Source organism: Denticeps clupeoides, chromosome 19 (assembly GCF_900700375.1).
Source record: "Denticeps clupeoides chromosome 19, fDenClu1.1, whole genome shotgun sequence".
NCBI classification, from domain to species: Eukaryota; Metazoa; Chordata; class Actinopteri; order Clupeiformes; family Denticipitidae; genus Denticeps; species Denticeps clupeoides.
The window spans coordinates 4473737-4495141 of record NC_041725.1 but is presented as its reverse complement, the minus strand read 5'-3'; the positions used below and the strand labels follow the sequence as shown (position 1 = coordinate 4495141).

General features: G+C 44.3%; 1 protein-coding gene across 3 annotated transcripts in view; it reads left to right on the top strand.

Annotated features, from left to right (window-relative positions):
* The first annotated feature begins 1224 nt into the window (after positions 1-1224).
* Positions 1225-21405, top strand: part of LOC114769590 (leucine-rich repeat and fibronectin type III domain-containing protein 1-like protein) — a 109878-nt gene continuing 89697 nt past the window's right edge. For all 3 annotated transcript variants that reach the window (XR_003743235.1, XR_003743234.1, XM_028962773.1), the window contains exon 1: positions 1225-1296. The gene's annotated coding sequence lies outside the window, so the exon portion shown is untranslated. The remainder of the gene's footprint in view (positions 1297-21405) is intronic.

Here is a 21405-nt window from a genome sequence, read left to right as displayed (position 1 = left end):
ATGGACAACGTCTCACAGAGTCTATGAAATGGGGATGTCTGCATTTCTTTTCAAGGGTTCATCTGATCGCACTGACGCGATTATTACATGCTTATTAATAATAGCAGCAACACCACATTCTTTCATGGAGCGTGGGTTTTTCCACTGGCGCCCCAACATGCCATGTCTTATAAACTAGGTTTCTAACTGTTTTCTTATGAAGCGTATTTGTTTACCTCACCTGGATTCGTTGTGTGTTCATTTTACACCATGTGTGAGGTAAACTGTGTGTAGAGTAAAACGGCGTGCCTCTAACGTCAAAAGCCACGCGCCATGCAAATCACGTACTTTTGATTCGAGCTCATTTATATTCAGGATACAGACTTTCTGAACAGTGCTCTCTCTCTCATTCTCTCTCTCTCTCTCTCTCTCTCCGTCTTGCCTTCGAGCAACACAAACTCGACGTCAAGGACAATAATAAAATAAAAAAAACCACCAGTGATTAAAAGCAGCGTGAGCGCCAGGACAGCAGCTCCTCCCCGGCCGGGTGGAGAGGTGGGGGCGCGGAGCGGGACTGGGCGTGACGTGGGGAGCTCCATCCTCACGCATCTCGACGCGCTCCTCGGAACGAAGGGGAAATAAACGAGAAGATAAGGAAGGACGATCGTTTCTGGATATTCGTCTGGAAGAGAGAGAGAGAGAGAGAGAGAGAGAGAGAGAGAGAGAACGAAGCTCAAGGTCGCTTTGTGGGGAAGACGGTGGAAAGTGTACCTCCACCCACACACTGTAGCCTCACATCGGCCACGCGGATGCTTTCTGGGTGGGATGCACCGTTAAAGAACACAGTTTTGGACCCATGTTACGTGGATATTTGCCAAGGACATCGCGGGGAAACGCGCACGAAGTAGAAGGAGGCGCTTCGTTTCGGCTTTTATTGGGGTCTCCGGCAGAATAGTGCGTGTGTGTGCGTGTGTGTGTTTGTGTGTGTTTGTGCGTGTGTGTGTGCGCGTTCCGAGACCCCCTTGGCCGGCAGCGGTACCTGCATCTCGTCTCCTGTCTGGGTGCATGTGTGCGTTTTTGTGGGTGCGCGTCCGTGTGCGTTAAGACGCGCCGCCGTCTCCCCCGCAGGAGCTGCCACCTCCGCTGAGGGTGCTTTTTTTTTTTTTTTTTTTTTTTTTTTTTTGGAGCCACCGACCCCCCCAGAAAAACGGGGGTCACTTTGGAGATTGTTTTTTTTTTTCTTCTGAGGACCGGAGGACACCAAAGTTTGGCCCGTGGTCCCCACCCCCGACCTGCGACGGGAGAATCGGGATCAAGGTAACGGATTTGTCGGCGTTTTTACCCCGTCCGGAGATCACCATATGTCCGCAGTACATTGCGAGTGTGTGTGTGTGTGTGTGTGTGTGTGTGTGTGAGTATCTGGGTTATTCTTGCCTTTAATAGGCCATCGACGACAGCCGAACTGCTTTCAGGTTTTTTTTTTCCCACGATAACCCACGCAGCTGTGACAATTCGGTACGGAATTCGTCTGTTTGCCCTGCTGTCGGTGCTCAGCGAGCGAAGGCGAGTCCGTCACGATGTAGCAGCAGCACCTTCATTCGAACCAGAAATACCGAGTTTCTGTCCCACGGAAACTCGTCTTACATTATTATTTCCGTCTGTTTTAATCCATATATTATTTTCTAGTTAGTTAGTTAATTAGTTAGTTAGTTACCAAACCCGATCCTGTTTGGAGGGCAGAGATTTGAATTCAGCACCGCGGACAGCGCCGTCGTGAGATTTATAGGATCGTTTTATTAGATTTTTTTCACTGTTTTTTATATATATATATATTCATATTACAAGACCCAGACTTCACCCTCTCTTTTATTATCTATTAGAACCTACACACAATATCTAGACAACCTGGGTCATGTTCCTTTCTTTCTTTCCCTTTTCACCCTTTGGGCAATGTTGTTTGTCTCATATTCACACCCAGTTGATATCACTGACACGCGATCCCCCCCTGTCTCTGTGTCTTCCCAACACACACTCCCTCACACACCCATACACACCCTCGCATGGAGAAAAATGCTCAAAATGCAGCGACAAACATCGAAACAGCGAGGAGAATCCGGTGCCGTTTTGAAGGTCATTTCTGTCAGAAGTCCAGCAGCCTCTAGAAACGTGACGCGGTGGAAACAAGCACCAATTGGCACTCTAGTCAGGATTGCGACTGCCCAGCTACCGGACCCCCGGTGCCCGTGAACTCTGCACCAAACATGGTCCTGGGTGGTGCAAGGTTGTGTCTGACCCTCCACTCGGGGCTTTTTCCTTGTTGCGGCAGGTTGCCTCAGTCATGGCTCCTCGGGGGTTGGGTTGTGGTGGGGTGTTTGATTGCCCATTTTACGTGCCGTGCTGGAGAGGTTCGGTTTAATGGCTGATACGCCCAAGTGCAGGTTGATGAACTTGCATCTCTGCTCTGTCTGTCCTGATGGTCTGGTGAGCCGACCATATTCAGCCACCGCCCCGGAGAGGCTGCACTGGGCGGTCTGTCGAACGGAGAAGTCTATTAGTGTGAAATGGGGCGACCCCGAGGCACCGGTCTCCTCGCTCCACGGTGAAGTCCAAACTCCCCTCCCTCCCTGGTCCCCAGACGATGGGCCTGCCGCCGCGGCTGCTGTCTGCACCACCGTAACTGCCCTTGGTGTGGTGATTGCGAGCTCCACCTACACCTGACTTCCTTCCACCGTCTCACTATCTCACGACGTGTGATGGCAGCCATTATTACAACTGTTCTATTTGTCATGTGACTGGAGATCCCGGGGACCACCTCTCCCTAACACCTTTTTTGGTTACCCGTCTGTGCCCATGTCTGTACAAAGTGAACCCTTTGAGCTGTGTGGATATCCTGGTTCTGCTTTTTGTCGGGCTCTTGCACTGTTTGTATGCATTTGCACCTCTTGCACCTCTCGCACGCCATGACCCTGACATGCTTTTCAGTTGAAACGCTGCTTCTGCTGCCTGCGTAACATTACGTAGGTACAGCGGGACCCGTTCTGGCTTTGTAGCCTCATCCAATGCATCAAGGGTGAAAAACATAACCAGACCCTGCTATCTCAGAACACCAGTATTTCCTTCAGTTCATACAGTGCTTTACATCCTCATCACCACTGATGTGTAGCATTTACCAGTGCATCACTACTGTGCAAAAGTCATAGGCACAAATAAGGACCAGTGAAAATAAAAATCACTGCTTATCTAAGCTGCAAGCATACCCTGTATGTAAAATATGCATTAAATATTGATTTACCTAAAACATTTTATGGCAGAATTTTCATGAAACAATGACATTATGTACATAGAGAAAGGGACTTGCCATCTGTAGACATTTGTAGGAGATCATTCATTAGTTTAGTGTTGGGAGAGACCAACTGCCAGTTCTTCTAGCGCATCTCGACATGTCAACATGAAATTATTGCCACATTCACTTATCATAATAATTATTCTTTGTGTTTCTAAAACAATTTCAGTGTTACTGATGTGATTGCAGCCATTTTTACACCAGTACACTAACCACACATCAGCAGTGAAGTGGACAGTCGGGTGAGAAGAAGCCATTTATCAGGAATGGAGAAGATGGGGTAGAACCCCCCACTCATTTCAAAGGCAGGCATCCTTCTGAGATGAAAGTCGTGATGTCTCCTCGTCTGTGTAACAGCACAGTCTCCAGGTCACCATACAATATGTGGCACTACAACAACACCACCAACGCCACTGCTGATACCTCATAGCACCTCACTGCTACTTGTGGACTAAAAATTAATTATCACTGAAGTGCTTCACCGCAGCATTGATCAGTAATAAGGCAAGACACGTCCCTGGATGTTGACCATGTGCACTATTTGAATACAAGAAACGTGTATGCGCTTTGTCATTGGTGCTACAGCGGGGCCATGTGGTTCATTGGTACTGGTACTTTCGAATAATTAAAGAGTAAAGTAGTGAATTAGACCAGCAGGGAAGGCCAGGAAGGATCATACAGCCAGTACCTTGCGGCGAGAATAACCTTCCTGTGACCTGACAAGCAGGAGGCGCGTGGAAGGCCAAGCCTCCACAGAAGTGGAGTAGGCTTTCAGAGGCATTAGCCGACGATCTCTCCATACTTTCACTCTGACACCTCCCTCCTGAGTCTCTCAGACACCCATAAACGGGTTTCAAATCAGATTACCTCCCTTTAACCAGGCCCCGAGTCGCTCTCGCTCCCTCTCTGTTTCGCTTCTCTTCACGCTGCCTGAGTAAACAGAGGCTCTCTGAGTCAGCTCTCTCGAAGAGTAGCCTCCATGCTGGGCCACTTTGAGCGCAGGACACAAACAGGGGAGGAGGGTAATGAATGGAACCTATACTGCTGTTAGTGCCAATGGCCCACGATGCATCAGTGGAGAAATGTGGCCGGCTCAGGGTGGGACCGTAGACAAACGACGCACAATTATCTCAGTCGCTCTGGTGTGAACGGTGGAGGCGGCTGTGGCGGGCAACTCGATAAAAATAGACCCTCTCGCGATCATGAACCCTTGGTCGTCGCCAGGAGCGGTTGTGCACTATGGCTTTCTCTTTCTGTTGTTTGTTTCCACTGTCAATTCCGTTTGCACTGGCATTTCTCATAGTCACCAAACGTACAAAAATATGCAGAATACTAACTCAAAAGAATATTTTTCCGTAACACTACGTAGTGTTACTTGGCCTAGCGGTTAAGGAAGCAGCCCCGTAATCAGAAGGTTGCCGGTTCGAATCCCATACTGCTAAGGTGCCACTGAGCAAAGCACCGTCACCACACACTGCTCCCCGGGCGCCTGTCATCACTTCGCTTTCTCCCCATTTGACTGGTTGGTAATTAACTGATACATAAAAGCTCTAACATGATCCATGAATGCAACGTCTGCATGAAATGCAATAACGGCTTAAATGCAATATTTTGAATGCGTGGATGCGTCGGCATGGCTCCGGAAAGCATGCCCGAGAGTATGAGTATTCGCTCATTAAATAGTGATTATCCGCTGATGTGATAAGGGCCCCAGACAAGAGAACAGATTGTTTCTTGTTCTTCCATGCAATGATTTTTTTTTACTTGGTGTTATCACTATTTTACAATTGTGATTCATTGTATTATCTGGGCGTAATATTGTATGTAATTATATTTTAGGGTCTATTTCAGATGGTGCTTTCTTTAAATGATATAATATGCTGCTATATAACTCTCAACATTTATTGTAATTTCATTGCCGTCGTTGACTCAATATATGAATATGCAACACACCTTTTTATTATTTTAGATGGGATTAATGGTTCTGTTAAATATTACTTTTTAGAATAACCTCTGATCATGACCCCAGTTTTCTTGAAATAGACTTTAAAAGTGTTGCTTTGTGTGATATATATATATCACACATACACACACTGACACTAGCACTTAAAGTACAGACTTCGTTACCCAAGCTGCCTCCCTCTATCCGCTGGCCTTCCAGGGTCATTGTGAACCTTGAACCCATTATTCTGAGCATAGAGATCTGTTGCTACGCTTCGTGCCAAAGCCCTCCATCAATCTCCCCTCAGCTCTGTCTCAGAATCTATCTCTCCAGAGCCCTCTCTCCTCTACTGCACACACACTCATTCTTCCACCGACGGAAGGCAAGTCGGGGTGGACTCATTCCTGCAAGAACAAGCCTGGTTTCCATGGAATTGGGATAATAAGTCAGTAAAGTCAAGGAAAGCAAGTAGTGCATTTCATAAAATGAATGTAACCCAGATAAGTAGTGCATTTAAAGCAAAATGAGTAGAAGACATTTTGTATAAGATGCACATGCTGTATATTGAGACAACCTGCTCACAGGCTGGTTCATAGCTCAGTTTCAAAGTGTTGTTAAAATATCACAAGAACAGATTTGTCGGCTTTCTGTGTAAAGATGCAGTTCACCCATGCAGTTCAATGATGTGTAGCCATTTTATTGAGGCACATTAAGGAGCGGCTCCCAGAAAGCATGATGTTATTATAATGGAGGAATGAACATCACTACACCCATCAGTGTGTTATTCCTCCCTCTGACTTCTCGATTCGGCGAGTGTGTGAGAATGCTAAATAAAATCATCCCTTGTGTGCTGAGGATGACAACATGGTTTGCTCAAGGATGTGAACAGATGTCACATGACCAATATCAAAATATCCTGATGCTCACTTCCTCATTGTTTTCCAGATGATAATGCAGTATTAGCCTCAGCAAATACTTTAAAATATACTCTAAATACATCAATTTAAGATTGTATATTAAGATTACATGTACCGTATGTCCCACAAACAGTAGACGTAGGTGTCCTCTAGTAAGCCCTAGAGGGAATATTCAAGCAGAAATGGACTCCTGTTATACCATTATTTCCCGGGAATGCAACAATTCAAACTAGGGAAGCTAATATCAATCAATTCCTTTGTTTTTCAAGTCATGAAAAGGACATGACGGTTCCCTGCATTCATCTATTTGTCCCTTTTGGCAGGCCCTCTCACCCACTCCCTGCAGTAGTTTGATGTAGTCACTGTTGAGTAATAAAGAAGAACAGATTCATGAAAACTTCATTATTTACAACTATTATACTTGAAAATGGGATGTGGAAGTAGCCTAGTGGGTAACACACTAACCTATGAAGAGCACAAAGTCACAGGTTCGGACCCCACTTACTAACAAGACATGTAACCCTAAGTGTATACAGGGGGACTGTCCCTGTAACTACTGATTGTAAGTTGCTATGAAGAAAGGGGCATCTGATAAACTCAATAAATGAAAATTACTAAAATATTTTACTTCTGTCCAAAGCCACATTTTGTAATTGTAAAAAATTATCTTAAAGACTGTGAAATAGATGAAATGCACTCATGTATTACATTGTGCTTTCACAGTGATTTATTGAGAATCTTCTTTACTCTTTAATTGTCTTTTCCTGAGCAAAACCCTGGAAATGTTGCGGGAGCCTATTTGTGACTTTGCTTTCCAGGTTCACACAGTGCTTTGTGCTGATTTAGTTGAGGAGTTATTTTAAGCCACCCCGTCATGCCATTTTCTGCACTGTGAACACAAGGAGCCAGAGTTTACGCATACATTCCATTTCCAGTCATCAGTTCCTTGCCGAAACTGAAATTATTGTATGGAGCAAAATGCAGTGTGCAAGTACCGTATTAGGCCACGTCTGGAAGTTCCTGTGTCCCCCATCTGTGAATGCCGCATTAGTACTTTAAATACTTTCTAGTAGTTCTGCCCATCTCAGGAAGGGCTTTTACTCAAGTGTGCATCACCGCCGGTTACACAATGGCGCACGAAGTCGAGGGTGCTTCAAAGGTGCACAGTACTGAAGCGAAGCTGGTTGTGTCTGTGAGAGCGCTGTTTGCAAATCAGTCTGGTATTAGGCCATGATGACAGGTGGTCCCGGGTGGGAATACCTTGTCAGAGTTAGATTGCTTTAATGAGCTTGCTTAACCCAGTCATGTTAGATCAGCCACCTGGCTGGAGGGAGGATTTAGGATAGCACACAAGGGGGACTGGTGCCAGACAGCCAGACACTTCCTGTCCAGATGCAGCCGTGACCTAGTCTGTGTTATTTACGAGGGGCTGTGATGTTGCAGCTGTACCAGGTTCCGACTCTTAAGTGTTTTCCCGCATCAAACATGCAGCCAGCTTTCCCTCCTGGCTCTCCAGAGCACCAACCACGGCGAGGCCATCGAGTTCCTCTCTCCACCCGCCCACTTAACTCTCCCCAGACCTGACAATCACCCGTTCACACAAGTTCACAAAGGCTCGCAGGTAACAGGCTTGATTAAACATGCCGCCGTGCTTAAGCAGCGAGCAGCCGGCCATTACGGCTCAGCAGAGGTGTTTCCCGATAATCCAGTCTACTGCTCCCCCTCCTACCCAGCGATCGGAGTCCGTCCAGATGGTGATTACCAGTTCAGTCCATTTGCCGGTTTTTCTGCCCCTTGTTGAACCCGAGACTCTGAAGCGCTGTTAAATATTCCCCCAGGGACCTGCTGTAGTTTTTGCCCAATGACAGCAGGGTTCAATGGCATGTCCACTCATTTCGGGGACAATGGCGACGTGACAATGGCCTCAAATGGGCACAGAGATAAATGGAGCGGTTTGATGGAGGACTCGAGCTATTCCACTTCTGCCCGTATCGTGAGCCATTCATTAGGGACTCCACTTTGTCAGCACTTTGACACGGCCCGCAGCCTTTCATGCACTAATCACTAATTTGCGGCTCCACTTTTTCGCCGCGGTGACAGGGATTGATAGCGGCCTATTTTTTGGTGATTCGGAGATAATTTCAAATCCAATACAGGATTGAAAAGGGATTGAGTGAAGTGAAGGGAGACCATTCTGGGGTTTTCTGAAATCGCCATTTGCACTTGAGAGAGAATATTCCAGATCTCTTACACATACGAATGTGTGTATATAATGCTATTAAGTACCTAGAGTACCATTTTAAATTACAGCAGATTTCATTATCTTCTGTATCCATTTTACATATTTGCATAATTACAACACAGATTTTTTTTATTAATATGTTGACAAAAAGGAGTGGAAAACTGGGGTAGGTTGTAAATAGAGAAGTAATTACAAATAACATTTTGCCCTTCAAATGTGCATTCATTAAAATAAAGCAAGAGAGGATGAAAATAACACCAGTGCTTTGCATCAAGCAGCTGTGTTTTTGTGCGTCTCAAGACCAGAAGAGTAATCCTTGTGTTACAGAGCGAAAAATAATCAGCGGCAGTAGGGCCGGAGTATGGAAGCTGCATCCCTTGTAATGCAGCACTTGATGTATTCCCAGTGAAAACGGATCTTCATGCATTTTTCATTGAGGGTGCCGGGGCGCATGCTGGGCCGGCGAGGCTGAGGGAAGAACGGGGCTCTGTAAACGTCATTTGCATATTAATTGCCCCCAATTGATCAAAGGATCCGTCGTTGATTGTAGATCATTTTTGTCTTTCGGGTTTTCTTTTATTGCGTTTGTTGTTTAATGATTGCTCCCCACCTTCTTCATCGGAGATTGCCAGCGTTAATTCATGAGAATTTACTGTCAATTGGTGTCTCCTCCGTAATACCAACTCAGTTGACTCGACATCATCCTGCTGCCATGGTACCCACCACCAAGCACCGCCAGGCTCAGGCTCGGTGACCCCCAGCTCAGCCCTACAGAAACTGCAGCTGTTACAGAACCTGTGAAATGATACATTGTGCCTTTTTACGGGGTTTTTTATTTATCCATTCGGCCCGAAATAGCTTTACCTACAGTGTGCGGCGCAAGCACAAATCAGAAGAACCTTAAGTTCCTTGTTGCCGGCGGGGAGATTTTCTAACACCCCCTCCTACCCTCGTTCTTCAGCGTGACTCGCCAAATACTTCAGGAAGTGTTTAAAACGCTCGGTAAATTCTCCTCCTTAGGGCATCCTGGAGTAGACCTTTCGTTTAAAACAAATACACCCGTACTCTCCCCCGCCGGCAATCAAAATTCATAGTAGCAACATCCTATGGGCTATGTTCCTCAGACAGGAACAGTTGAAATATTGAATTGTATCCAAATTGGTATGAAAAACATAAAATTGTGTTCTGCTGGTCCCCAGACTATGAAGTACTAGTACTGCTCCAGCCATTTCTCATTTCTAGATGAAAAGCACATTGCGATTCACAAAACAGTTGGGAGGGGGAAAATGAGGAGGATGTAGAATACGTTTTAGGTAGTTAATGTCCTGGTAAATACGACCCTTCAGAGGAAATGGCCCGTTCCCCATTTTTAAGATGGCTGACAGTTTGCCATTTGAAGCCGGGCCTCACTTTTTATCAATCTTAATTCATGTTTAGTTTTTTTTGTTCTTCTTCATTTTTTTTTATGCACATTTATGACTAGCAAACCCATAAGCCCCTGCATGGTTAAAGAATAGCGTTATTTGATGTAAAATGCCACTCCTCGGCTCAAAACGCCCACGTGTTCCCAACATGGCTCAGCCTTTAGTTCCTTCCCTCTAAGACGTAAATAAGGCATTCAATCAGATTATTGAGAGGCATTGATATGGCTCGCTGACAGGCGGTGTTTTTCTCCGCTTTACTCACTCTCTTGTGCCGTCTTCGATCTTGTTTTGTTTCAAAGCACCATGTGTCAGAGCTGTCAGTACTCCCACTCGCCCGCTATCCCGGATCCTCATCAACGTCTCCGTGTTTGGGTGCAATTGCAGCCGTGAGTGTAATGCAGCAAATTCACCAGCCTGATACCCGCACATTCTGAACGGGGGCCGGATATGAAGGACTCATCCCCCCTTTTTTTTATGTCAGAAGAAAGGGATGGGGAATGAGTTTCAGGCCACTCAAGGGCGATGTGTCCTGTGATTTATAGGGTAGCATGTCCTATAGGGGACAGAGGTAAACGGGACAGCCTACATCAAGCGTCCGAGGTAGGCGCTCTCTCGCGTCCTTCTTACACTTCGGATTTTGAGGCACTTTGAGGCTGCTGTACGGTTGGTTGGGTTTTTTTTTTTTTGATGAAAGTGTGATTCTGTGCCCTAATCGTCACCGGAACGTTGGAATTATGCTGACCTCCTCCTCCGGCGCTGCGCACGTGGCAGAAGATCGTTTATCTCCACTAGAATCCCTCTGCTGCCTCTTGCTAAATCGCATGCATTGGACGCTTAGGCCGCGGCCATTGAAACGGCGCCTTTAAACCAATCAGATATGCCGCAGCTTCTGCTGATAAGATGGAAGGTCATTATTTCAGATGGATTTTCTGCCTTGCGGAGAGGATTTTTGTAAGCCCGGGGACATTTCCTTGTGGCATGCATGCATGAAAAATGCACACTCACTTGCCCGAGTGCTGCACAGTGAAGAGAAAGCGGCGAAGCTTCGGCTGAAAGGGGGGGGGCGCATTGAGCTGCTGATTTTGAATGACATCTTTTAAAATAAATAAATAAATTGGCTTGGCGATTGACAATTGGCATCACTCTGGGTCGCTTGTGATGTGCATGATTTGCCTGGCACTGGAATTATTCTTTTCTCCAGCAGTCTGAAGATCTTTGTGTTACTGAATTGTAGAGCTCCAGGTCGTACCAGTAGCAAACGTGGAGGAACAGCATCTGATGGAGTCTCAACGTGTAAAGAAATTTATTGACCATTTAAAGATGTTATCACATACCACATAGGCACTGGTCGCTAATGGCTCATCAACAGTTTAAGATATACTCACTATCCATAAGCCTTTTTGTTGGAGTGTAAACCCAAGGGGGTGGACGGTTGGTCACGCACTCTACTGTTTGCTTCTGACTAATTTAATCCCACATGAGCTAGTGTAGCTCAAGGTCCCGTCTTCTCCGTTCTTCTTCTGTTTCCCTACATTTTCTTTGCTTGTAATGCATTTTGTTCACATTCACAAACACTCTGAATGGACTATGTCTTATATAGCACCTCCAAAAGCTCCAGCTCAGTAGATGTACAGCGTTTGTGAACAGCAGTTTTCAGATCTTGCCATGGGATTAAGATCTGGACTTTGACTGGGCCATTCTAACACATGGATACAGCCGTGACCTAGTCTGTGTTATTTACAAGGGGCTGTGACATTGTAGCTGTACCAGGTTCTGACTCCTAAGTGTTTTGTTTTAAACCATTCCATTGTTGCCCTGTTTATGGTCATTGTACTGCTGGAAGGTGAACCTCCACCCCAGTCTCAAGTCTTTTGCAGACTCCAAGAGGTTTTCTTCCAAGATTGCCCTGTATTTGGCTCCATCCATCTCCCCATCAACTCTGACCAGCTTCCATGTTCCTGCTGAAGAGAAGCACCTCCAGAGCATGATGCTGCCACCACCATATTTGACAGTGGGGATGGTGTGTTCAGAATGATCTGTTAGTTTTGCATTTTGGCCAAAAAAGTTCCATTTATAGTTTTCTTTTAACAATGGCTTTCTTCTTGCCACTCTTCCATAAAGGCCTACTTTGTGCACTGCACAACTAATAGTTGTCCTATGGACAGATTCCCCCACCTGAGCTATAGATCTATGCAGCTCGTTCAGAGTCACCACGGGCCTCTTGGCTGCATTTCTGATCAGTGCTGTCCTTGTTCGGCCTGTGAGTTTAGGTGGACGGCCTTGTCTTGGTAGGTTTACAGTTGTGCCATACTCCTTACATATCTGAATGATCGCTTGAACAGTACTCTGTGGGATGTTCAAGGCTTGGGAAATCTTCTTGTAGCCTAAGCCTGTTTTAAATTTCTCAATAACTTTATCCCTGAGCCGTCTGGTGTGTTCTTTGGACTTCATGGTGTTGTTGCTCCCAATATTCGCTTAAACAACCTCTGAGGCCATCACAGAGCAGCTGTATTTGTACTGACATTAGATTACACACAGGTGCACTATATTTAGTCATTAGTTCTCATCAGACAATGTCTATGGCCAACTGACTGCACTCAGTCCAAAGGGGGCTGAATAATTACGTACACCCCACTTTTCAGTTATTTATTTGTAAAACATGTTTGGAATCATGTATGATTTTTGTTCCACTTCTCAAGTGTACACCACTTTGTATTGGTCTTTCACGTGGAATTCCAATAAAATATTTTTGGCTGTAATGTGACAAAATGTGGAAAAGTTCAAAGGGGCAAATACTTTTGCAACCCACTGTAATTTGTGATGGGGTGTTCCTGCATTGCACCTCAAGTTTGCTGGGATAGTATTCATCTTCACTGTCTCAATGTTATGGGTACATGGGTTTGGAAAGAATGAATGTCACAATAATAACATTCATAATTCACAAATAATAATTATTGGCCATATTTACAAGAATATTGCAGTAAAAATAAACATTAGAATTTGTGTAAAATAAGAATATTGTTGGTAGGTGTGTACACTAGCATTTTAAAGCTGGCTCAGGAGAGAAAAACGTTACCCTCTCCTCTCTTTTTTCCTGAATCCCTTTGTGCTTCTCTTAAATGCTAATTAATTCAACTTTTTTTGGAGTGTCAGCACTTTTGTTGAATACTCATGGAAGAAACGGAAGAAGCCGCAAATCGTTCTGCCTCTCTCTGCATTGTTCTCTGCAGTAAAACTTTTTTCAGTCTCTGGAAAAAAAAGTTTGCATTAACATCGAGCTCCGGGCTTGACTCACATCACGACTGGGAGTCAGTGCTGCTTAGCCGATTGTTGCAGAGAAGCACTGCGAATGATTAAAGGATGAACGTTTGAGAGCAATGGCCTCTAGACAGCTCAACATGACAGGCAAGTTGTACCCTTGCGTCTATGCTAGGTTTTGTGCTCTTTGAACAAGAGCCCGTCTTGGCACTTTTGTGCTGTAATTAATTAAACATAGGGTGACCTTTTGACTCCAGTTTGCTACAAGAACAATACTGATTAGTTTACTGGTGCAGTGTGCCTGTATCTGATCCAAATGACCAAGTTAAATAGAGCGAGTTGAGGTGTAGGAGAAATGAGATCGAAGTCAAGCGGGCGGGTTGTTAAAGAATGAAGAGCGAAATCTAGAGATCAAAGGCCTGTTGAGTCTTTTAATACCTCAACTATTTCAGTTCCCGTGCCAAGTAGTGAAAGCATCCCTTTGATAAACTGCGACGTCAAAGAGATTTCCAGCTCTGTGAAATGTGCAAGAGGAATAGAGCAGCGTCCACCTCGGGTGGCAGCCTGTCATGGCCATGCATCAAAAATGACTGCCGGAACCCAGGCCCTGCAAATGGAAACGTTAGTTATCAGCCCTGTCAATTGGAAAACTCTCGTTTTTCCAACAAATTACACAGGCGCCGCTAACTTCGCCACAAATTCCCGCATTTTTGGTAAATGTGTCATCTGGAAATGAATAAAAAGTGGTGTAGTTGCCGGTGATGTATGGGCATGGTGATTGTTTAAGGCTAAATATGAAGTTAAAAAGCAAACAGGCAGACATCAGTCACCCCTGAGCGCAAGGCCTCGTGCCTGAGCTGTGTATTTATACTCCCGGAGAAACTTAATGGCTTTTGCCAGATGCCGGACGGTCCTGTCAGCCGCCACAGCCGCGTTGAGGTCCACGTTTGAGTGTGGCCTCAGATAGTTACTTTTGTCATGGGTGACAGCACCTCACTTTTAAGACACGGCGTTCTCCTACAATCCTTCACAATCCATTTGCTCTTTTTGCTGTCAGGATCTGCGGTCACTCCAGAAAATGGAGGTTAAAAGGAACAAGCTCACAGCAAACTTTGATCACGATGCTTGAAGAAATATATATATTTTTTGGTTCCTTATTTGAATTAGTTTAATGCATTTTTCATGAAGGAGGCCCTACTTTCTGGAATACTTATTATGACTGGGTGAACTGCACATTTACTAAAGAGAGCAGTTCAGAGGCCTAAGATCAGGCCCAAAGATCTGAGACACAAGGAACTGCCACTGATAATAACTCCTCATGAGTTTATGAGGAGTCCCCAGGTTTATTTTTATGTGTGGTAAAAAAATGGCCATTAGGGACAAAGTCATGAGTTTAATGGAGCTGCGTGGGTGACCTTCACATTCTCATTCTTAAGGGCAATGGGCGGTTGGTGAGGAGGCAAAAAAAAAAATCCTTCTTCTGTTGATGCCTAATTTCACAGCTTGTTTCTCCCGGGATCTTCAAGGTGATTGGAGAAAAATTGATGTTCAAGAGATGATTGTTTGCCGTCTAACTAATAATCAACATGTCATGCTGACGTGCATCATAGAAGTAATGCTGGGTATTATAACATTATAGGGCAATATGTTCACAAAATATAGCTTGTGGAATGAAAGAAAGAAGCGATAAGCCATCAAAACATAAAACATAGCCCTTTCACATTGGCAGCTTTAATACGGACCGTTTTCAACAAAAGGCCGAACCCCGCAACAAAAACAATAGAAATATACACCAGTAATCATCAATCATATCAGCAGTAAATAACCACCTCAGGAAAGTGTGGGCATATGTGAAATGCACTTGAGCACCTGTGTCAAAGCAGTAAAAAGCAGAACTCTGCCCTAAAGCTGCCACCAAGATCTGGATTTCTTGGTTCTGGATAGTGAGTGAGTGAGTGAGTGAGTGAGTGAGTGAGTGAGTGAGTGAGTGAGTGAGTGAGTAAAACGCATCAGTACGTGATGGCTGAGGATCATCAAGGTGAACATACATCACAATACTCGGATCTTCTGCTGAGAACAAATGAATACACATTCCTGCAGACACTTTGTCTTTTCATTAGTAAGCAACTCCCGCAATACCCACAATGCTTAGTGCTCCTTTATATGTTATCTCTTATGCTCTTTGATCCTGCCCTGGCGTTCCCAAGTCCTCCAGCACCAGTGCCAAAACGCGTGGGGACTATCTCACCATCTCGACCTTTGCAGCATGAACACACAGGCAAACATGACCTTTGCGCATAACACAGACTAGATAAATATCAGTTCAAATTAATACACGTTGGCCGACACATGCGGAGCCATCACTGTAAACAGTTTTATCACTGTGGTGATTTATTATTAATGGCAGAAAGTCTTTGCTTTTCTCTGGAATCTGGCCTGGGAACAACATGCCCAGCAAAGAGTGTAGCTCTCAGTGAGAAACGTATCTTCCCGAGTCCAGAGTGCACGGCTTTGTGAAAACCTGTGATGCGTTGCCATGCTCTCGGCTTCCTAAATCAGTGCGGACGTCAGGGGGATAAGAATCAGGGAATCGCGATTTATTATTGCGGTGTAATTACGCGGCAACGCTGGAATGGCCACTGCGATAGCGCCAACTCCTAATTTCCATCACTGTCACCCATTCCATTTTGTGTGGTAATACATCCTTCATAATTTATGAGGAACCATTTATTCGTCCGTGTTACGGATCCGCAGCCGTGATGGACCCTGATAAGGCCTGACAATTCCAACTCTGCACCACCCGCCCCTGAGCCGCATCTCTCGCTCCAAAATTATGCCGGGGCCGGCACACAGGAGTGCGGGCCTGTTATTGCCTGACGCACGTCAAAAAATTCCTTCCCTTCTCGGCTCAGGACACGTAGTCTGTGCTTTCCCGGCGCCATCGCGGCGAGCTGGCCAAGCAGCGCGATTTGTGGGGAATTAGGGGCCATTACTGCGAGGCGCAGATGCAGAGGGGCGGATTAAAGGGTGTCTCGCACAGGAGATGGAGAGCCACAAATTGCAGTAATTCAGACGACGGGGCCACAACAAGGGGCTGCTTCACCTGAGATGTGACAAGATACATAGCCAAATTGTTATTTGACACAAATATTTGTGGCAGGAAATCACACTTGATGACTGCCAGGGCTTGGTGCGGGAGATGTGTTGGTCTGTAATGAGAGAAGGGAGTCGAAAAAAAGACAAACAGCACAATGCTTCCCGGCCACGCCTCTGCCCAGGCCACCACGATGACTTTGGATGGTGTCCATGAGCACCCCACTGCTAACTGGGTGTTCCTGACAGAGCTGGAGATGACACAGTGAAAGTGACCGGTCACTAATTGGCTCCTAATTGAAACATGGACCGGTGGCCGTTGATAGGGGGCATATGGTCAAAATCTACAACAGAAGTTGTAGAAAACAAGAAGGACTCTTTCGTTTCCAAATGCCTTTTGTTTCTGCCTCAGCCCCATACGATTTTTTTTTAAAAGAATTCACCAACTAATCTAAGGGAACATGCCTTTGAGTCTAATGGAAATTTCTGATGACAAGTCTCTCAACAGAGCTGGGAAAACAGGGCTACCCATAAGCAGTAGCAGGCTTAATCTATTTTATCAATTTCAATTCAATGGCTATGGTATGTTTTCGTTGTTTCCAGATCCTAAATGTTGAAGTATGGTTACAACCTCTTAAAAGTATTGTATTTTGGGAAAACGTTTCATACACATGCAATTTCCATTCAGAGGTTGCTCAGAAAACCTGCTTCTATAACACATTAACACTATGAATATTATTGTGTTTAATGCAACTTTAATCTACCTAATGAATCGCGTTCGAACTGAAGCGTTGTATTATAGGATATGTAGTTTGTGTGTTCTGAGTGCTTCAGATCACACAGCCATCATAATAGATCTATATTAAATGATCTCGCGTGCCGGATGTAATTGTACACCAGGCCGGATGTGGCCAGCGATTTTACACCTATACATTACATTGTGCATTGACTGGCTAAAAAGGTGATGATCACCGAATAATGATCATCCAAAACAATTATATCGTAAATACAGTAGTAAATAAAAAACAAAATTTCCATTAGTGAAGTTTTCAATATTGGTGAGTGCTCAGTAACTCACATTCAGTACTTGAATTCAGTCCTACAATTCTCACAGATTCAGCTTCTGAAACTTAGTATGTGCCAAAAACAAGACACTTAACCCTGAGTCTCTTCGTTATGACTGTCCCTGTCACTACTGATTGTAAGTTTTTCTGGAGAAGCCAGATATATATAACTGATGGTTATAGATAGATAGATACATAGACAGACAGATACCTAGAAAGATGGAGGAAATTACAGACCTACCACCTGGCCTATTCCTAACAAATTTCAAGCCCAACGCTTTTTATGTCATCCTGGGTGGCATTTGACTGTCTAAAAAGTGGCATTGGGGCGTGTTCAGAATGCCAATTTTTTGGTGTGTTTGCACAAACACCGTTTTACCAATAAGTGCTGTTAAAATGGTGTTGTGGACTGTTGAATGGCATTTTAAACAGTATTTTCTTGCCTTCATGCCATTTTTTAGGAATTACCTCTAAAAATGCAGTGTGAACCTGTACTTTGGCCTTATCGGCTTGCCATAGTGGAGGGAGAAGGTTTGTGGTTGTGCCGTTGTGGCCTCATAGAAAAGTTACATATAATTATTATTATCAGTAGTACAACTTACTGCTAGGCTTTGCTAAGCGAGTAAATTAATGTGGACTTTTTTTTTTTTTTTAAGACACATTAACACCAACTAGTTGTAAGAAACTTTTTTTTTCTTCCTCCATTGGCCTTGTCTTTCTCCATAGTATTTTTCTATACTTTCTATGCTACAGGCTGGCCCAGCCTCCACGCTTCCTTCACACCATGCTCACACCAGCCAGTCACTGCAAATCCCAGTGATCCTTTCGAAAAAGAAAATGCCACAGGACATGCCACCGGCACGCTAAATGTCAATGAAGTGCGACAGTTTTAAGTGGCTGAGCTGTGACTTTTAATTGAGTAGCACTTTTTTTATTATTATTTTAATGACTCTAACAGTTGTGTGCCAAAATTATCTCATTATATGACCGTCTGGCTATATTAATTAAATGTGTTTTTTTGTTTTTTTTTTGTTATTGGATATGATGAATTGTTCTGTGTTGGAAGAGCAGTGAGAATCCAGTGGTTTACCAGATAACTTCTCACATAAGTTCTGTTGCTATGTAAAATGTCTGAGTTGATGAAAAAACGAGTCAGTGAAAACCACAATTTGCTGTATAAATAGTACAATAGTTAGTACAAATGACACTCCCACACAACCACAGGCAAGTCAGTCAAGATTCAGAATTAGAAAATGAAAAAGACATGCAGTTAAACTAGAGAAATCTGTGGAAATATAATGTTCTTCTGTGTTGAAAATAGATAGATATGCATAATCTGTAATTAATTCATATCTAAATAATTATAACATATATAAATATATAAATAATTGCAAAACTGAGTCAATACATGCCTCACTGACACACTGCCAGTGTATAACTGAGATCCCAGTTTCCACTTATAGACCCTACCAGTGACTTCAGACATTATGCCATGTGACCCTGAAGACTTTTACAGAAGGAAGAGAGGAAACATAACTGTGGATGAGCTGTTAGTGCTGGCGACCCCATGCCCCTGTCCTACCGCCACGCTCTACAGCAGCTAACTGGGCCCTTGCCTGAACGTTTCCACCTGTCCTGTGGTGTATTGGAGTTGCCCCTTTCTGAACATAGTCCTTGTCTAGACACTTTCTGTCCAACATGTGTTGATTAATTGGCATTTTGCTTGATGATTTGAAAGTGAAAATGGTGGAAGCGTGTTTGCTTGCCGACGACTTTCTCAATTGACCGGACCAGCTTAATTTATGTGTGCTTATTTTAACTGTCCTTCACATGCAGTTCATTCAGTTTCATTTGCGGCTGTAGGTGACCATGTGCACCATGTTATCTCCAGGCTTGGGGCAGCTGTTAATGAGCTATTGGTTAATTGTTAGGGACATTGGGGACTGTTTGTCAAAAGCATGCCTCTGAATAAAAGAGACAGAAACAAGATCAAAGTGCCTGGTAAGAGACGAAGCAGGATGACAACAGGAGGCCGGATGTGTCTACGAAGGAATGGCCTTCATAGGACACATTTTTTCTGCACATTGGATGATTACAGCGTCTCCACCTGTAAATTTTGTAAATGGTGAAGCATTAAAAGTACAGAGCAATTTCAGTGGAAAATAAAACAGGATATACAAGACAGACCAAATGTCTGGCCCACTGTGGAATTATTTTTAAAACAAACATATGCTACAAATAAAACTATTATTTCTCATGTTTTCTTGTCCATTATGTCCTGGTCTAGGGACAAAAACATAAACCAAGGGAAAATGACAATCAGCCGCAGTAACACAGGGAGTTTTGGCAATTCATATGAATAATAAATTAATATGAATCAGAATTAGACTTACGAAATGTCCTTGCAGAAACAATGGTTGTAGTTTCACAGGTGGTGTAAAGAAAATGACACTATGAGAACATCGCCAGCTGGTGATGTAGATCTGAAAACTTTGGAAAACACTGCCGTTGGAAAACATTTCATATCTATATACATGCAAATGTCATCTGGCCTGTAGTGAATTATCTTATGCTGGAGAAACTTGCCGCATTTTCCACAGTTTATGACTTTTGGGCAAAAGGACAGGTTCAGAAGAAAATCTATGTTATGAATTATGGGTTGAAACAAGAAGGATTCATCAGCCAGGGAATAGAAGGAAGCTATTATGGACAGCATTTCAAGGAGCCTCTGAACCAAGAGAGCTTTGTCTGGCCTCTCATGGCACGTCCAGACATCAAATGTGCTCTCAGAAGAAAAACATACCCCAGGACTGACAACTAACGTGAAGGAATGTGCACTGGAATTATGGGAAAATGCTGGGATCGGTGTATAGGATTAAGGCGTCCAGATGCTTTAGGTAAAAGTTGAGTGACTGGTGTCCGTTCTGTGAGATTCATAAATGGGAATCACAACCTTGGTTCTCAGATGAACAATTCAGGGAATCCTGTAGCCATAACCTGCAGTAAATCTTTACTCAGGAAAACAAGCTACTTTTCAAAAGCCCTGAAGCTTCATTACATGCCAGGCAGCAGTGGCCTCTCTGTTCTTTTGAGTCGGTGCAGTGGGTTCGTGTGAAGGATTTCATGTAGGGTCCAGATTAACCAGCATCTCTTAATGGGCTTTACTTAGCATCATCCAGCGTCTTTCTTGACTGTAATGAGTTTATATCTGCAGCCTAGCTGCTTCTCGGCGGCAAACCCTGGAGAAGAGGCGACACTAAAGAGTTTATGCAGCAGAAGCCTCTCCGTCAGCTCATTCTGCTGGACCCTGATTGAATTCTGCAGCCTACGCTAGATCCGGGCACTGTGGTTGGGCTATGGTGTGCGGACCTCAAAGCTCTGTGACAGAGATTTTTATACTGCTGAGATTTTATCCATCGCAACCTTCTGGACTCAGAACCCCCCCTTTCAACCAACAGTCGTTAGCTGAGAAAATGAAATTGGGAAAGTGCACCAAAACACTTCCATTACTTCAGATGCCTCCTTTGTGTTCGGTGTCTTTTTAAAGGTCACACGAAACCAGATGCACCTCAGCGAACTCTAAATGATTCAGGAGCTCTGAGGATGGTGCTCTGTTTCCCTATTCCCTCAACTAAAAATAAAAGCTCTCATCTCTGGGAAGGGAGGGATGGCTGAAAGCATGACAATCGGAATCAAGGTCGTAAATCTTTCATTGGCCCACGTGCGAGTGGCTGGACGAATAAATGGCATTTGCACAAAGCAAGAGTCCCCCTCCAAAACCCCCAGCCATCGTCCATTCGCTATTTTGGCCTATTAAACAATGTTGCGGCTCTGTGACCTATTTGGTTCGGGGGCAGAAAACAAGATGGCTTTGTAGTGATTGGCTTTTCTCGGCACACGATGTGTCTCGCCTCCTTCACTCAAAGGACTGCAGATAATATTAAGGCAGGTGGATGTAGGAGACATTGCCTCATATGTACACTTAATGCACTTGTCGTGGTTGTGTGTGTGTGTGTGTGTGTGTGTGTGTGTGTGTGTGTGTGTGTGTGTGTGTGTGTGTGTGTGTGTGTGTGCGTATGCCATTTTCTAATCGTGCTGATAGCGCCCGGCACACGGCGCCAGGAAACTGAACATCAGTATTTT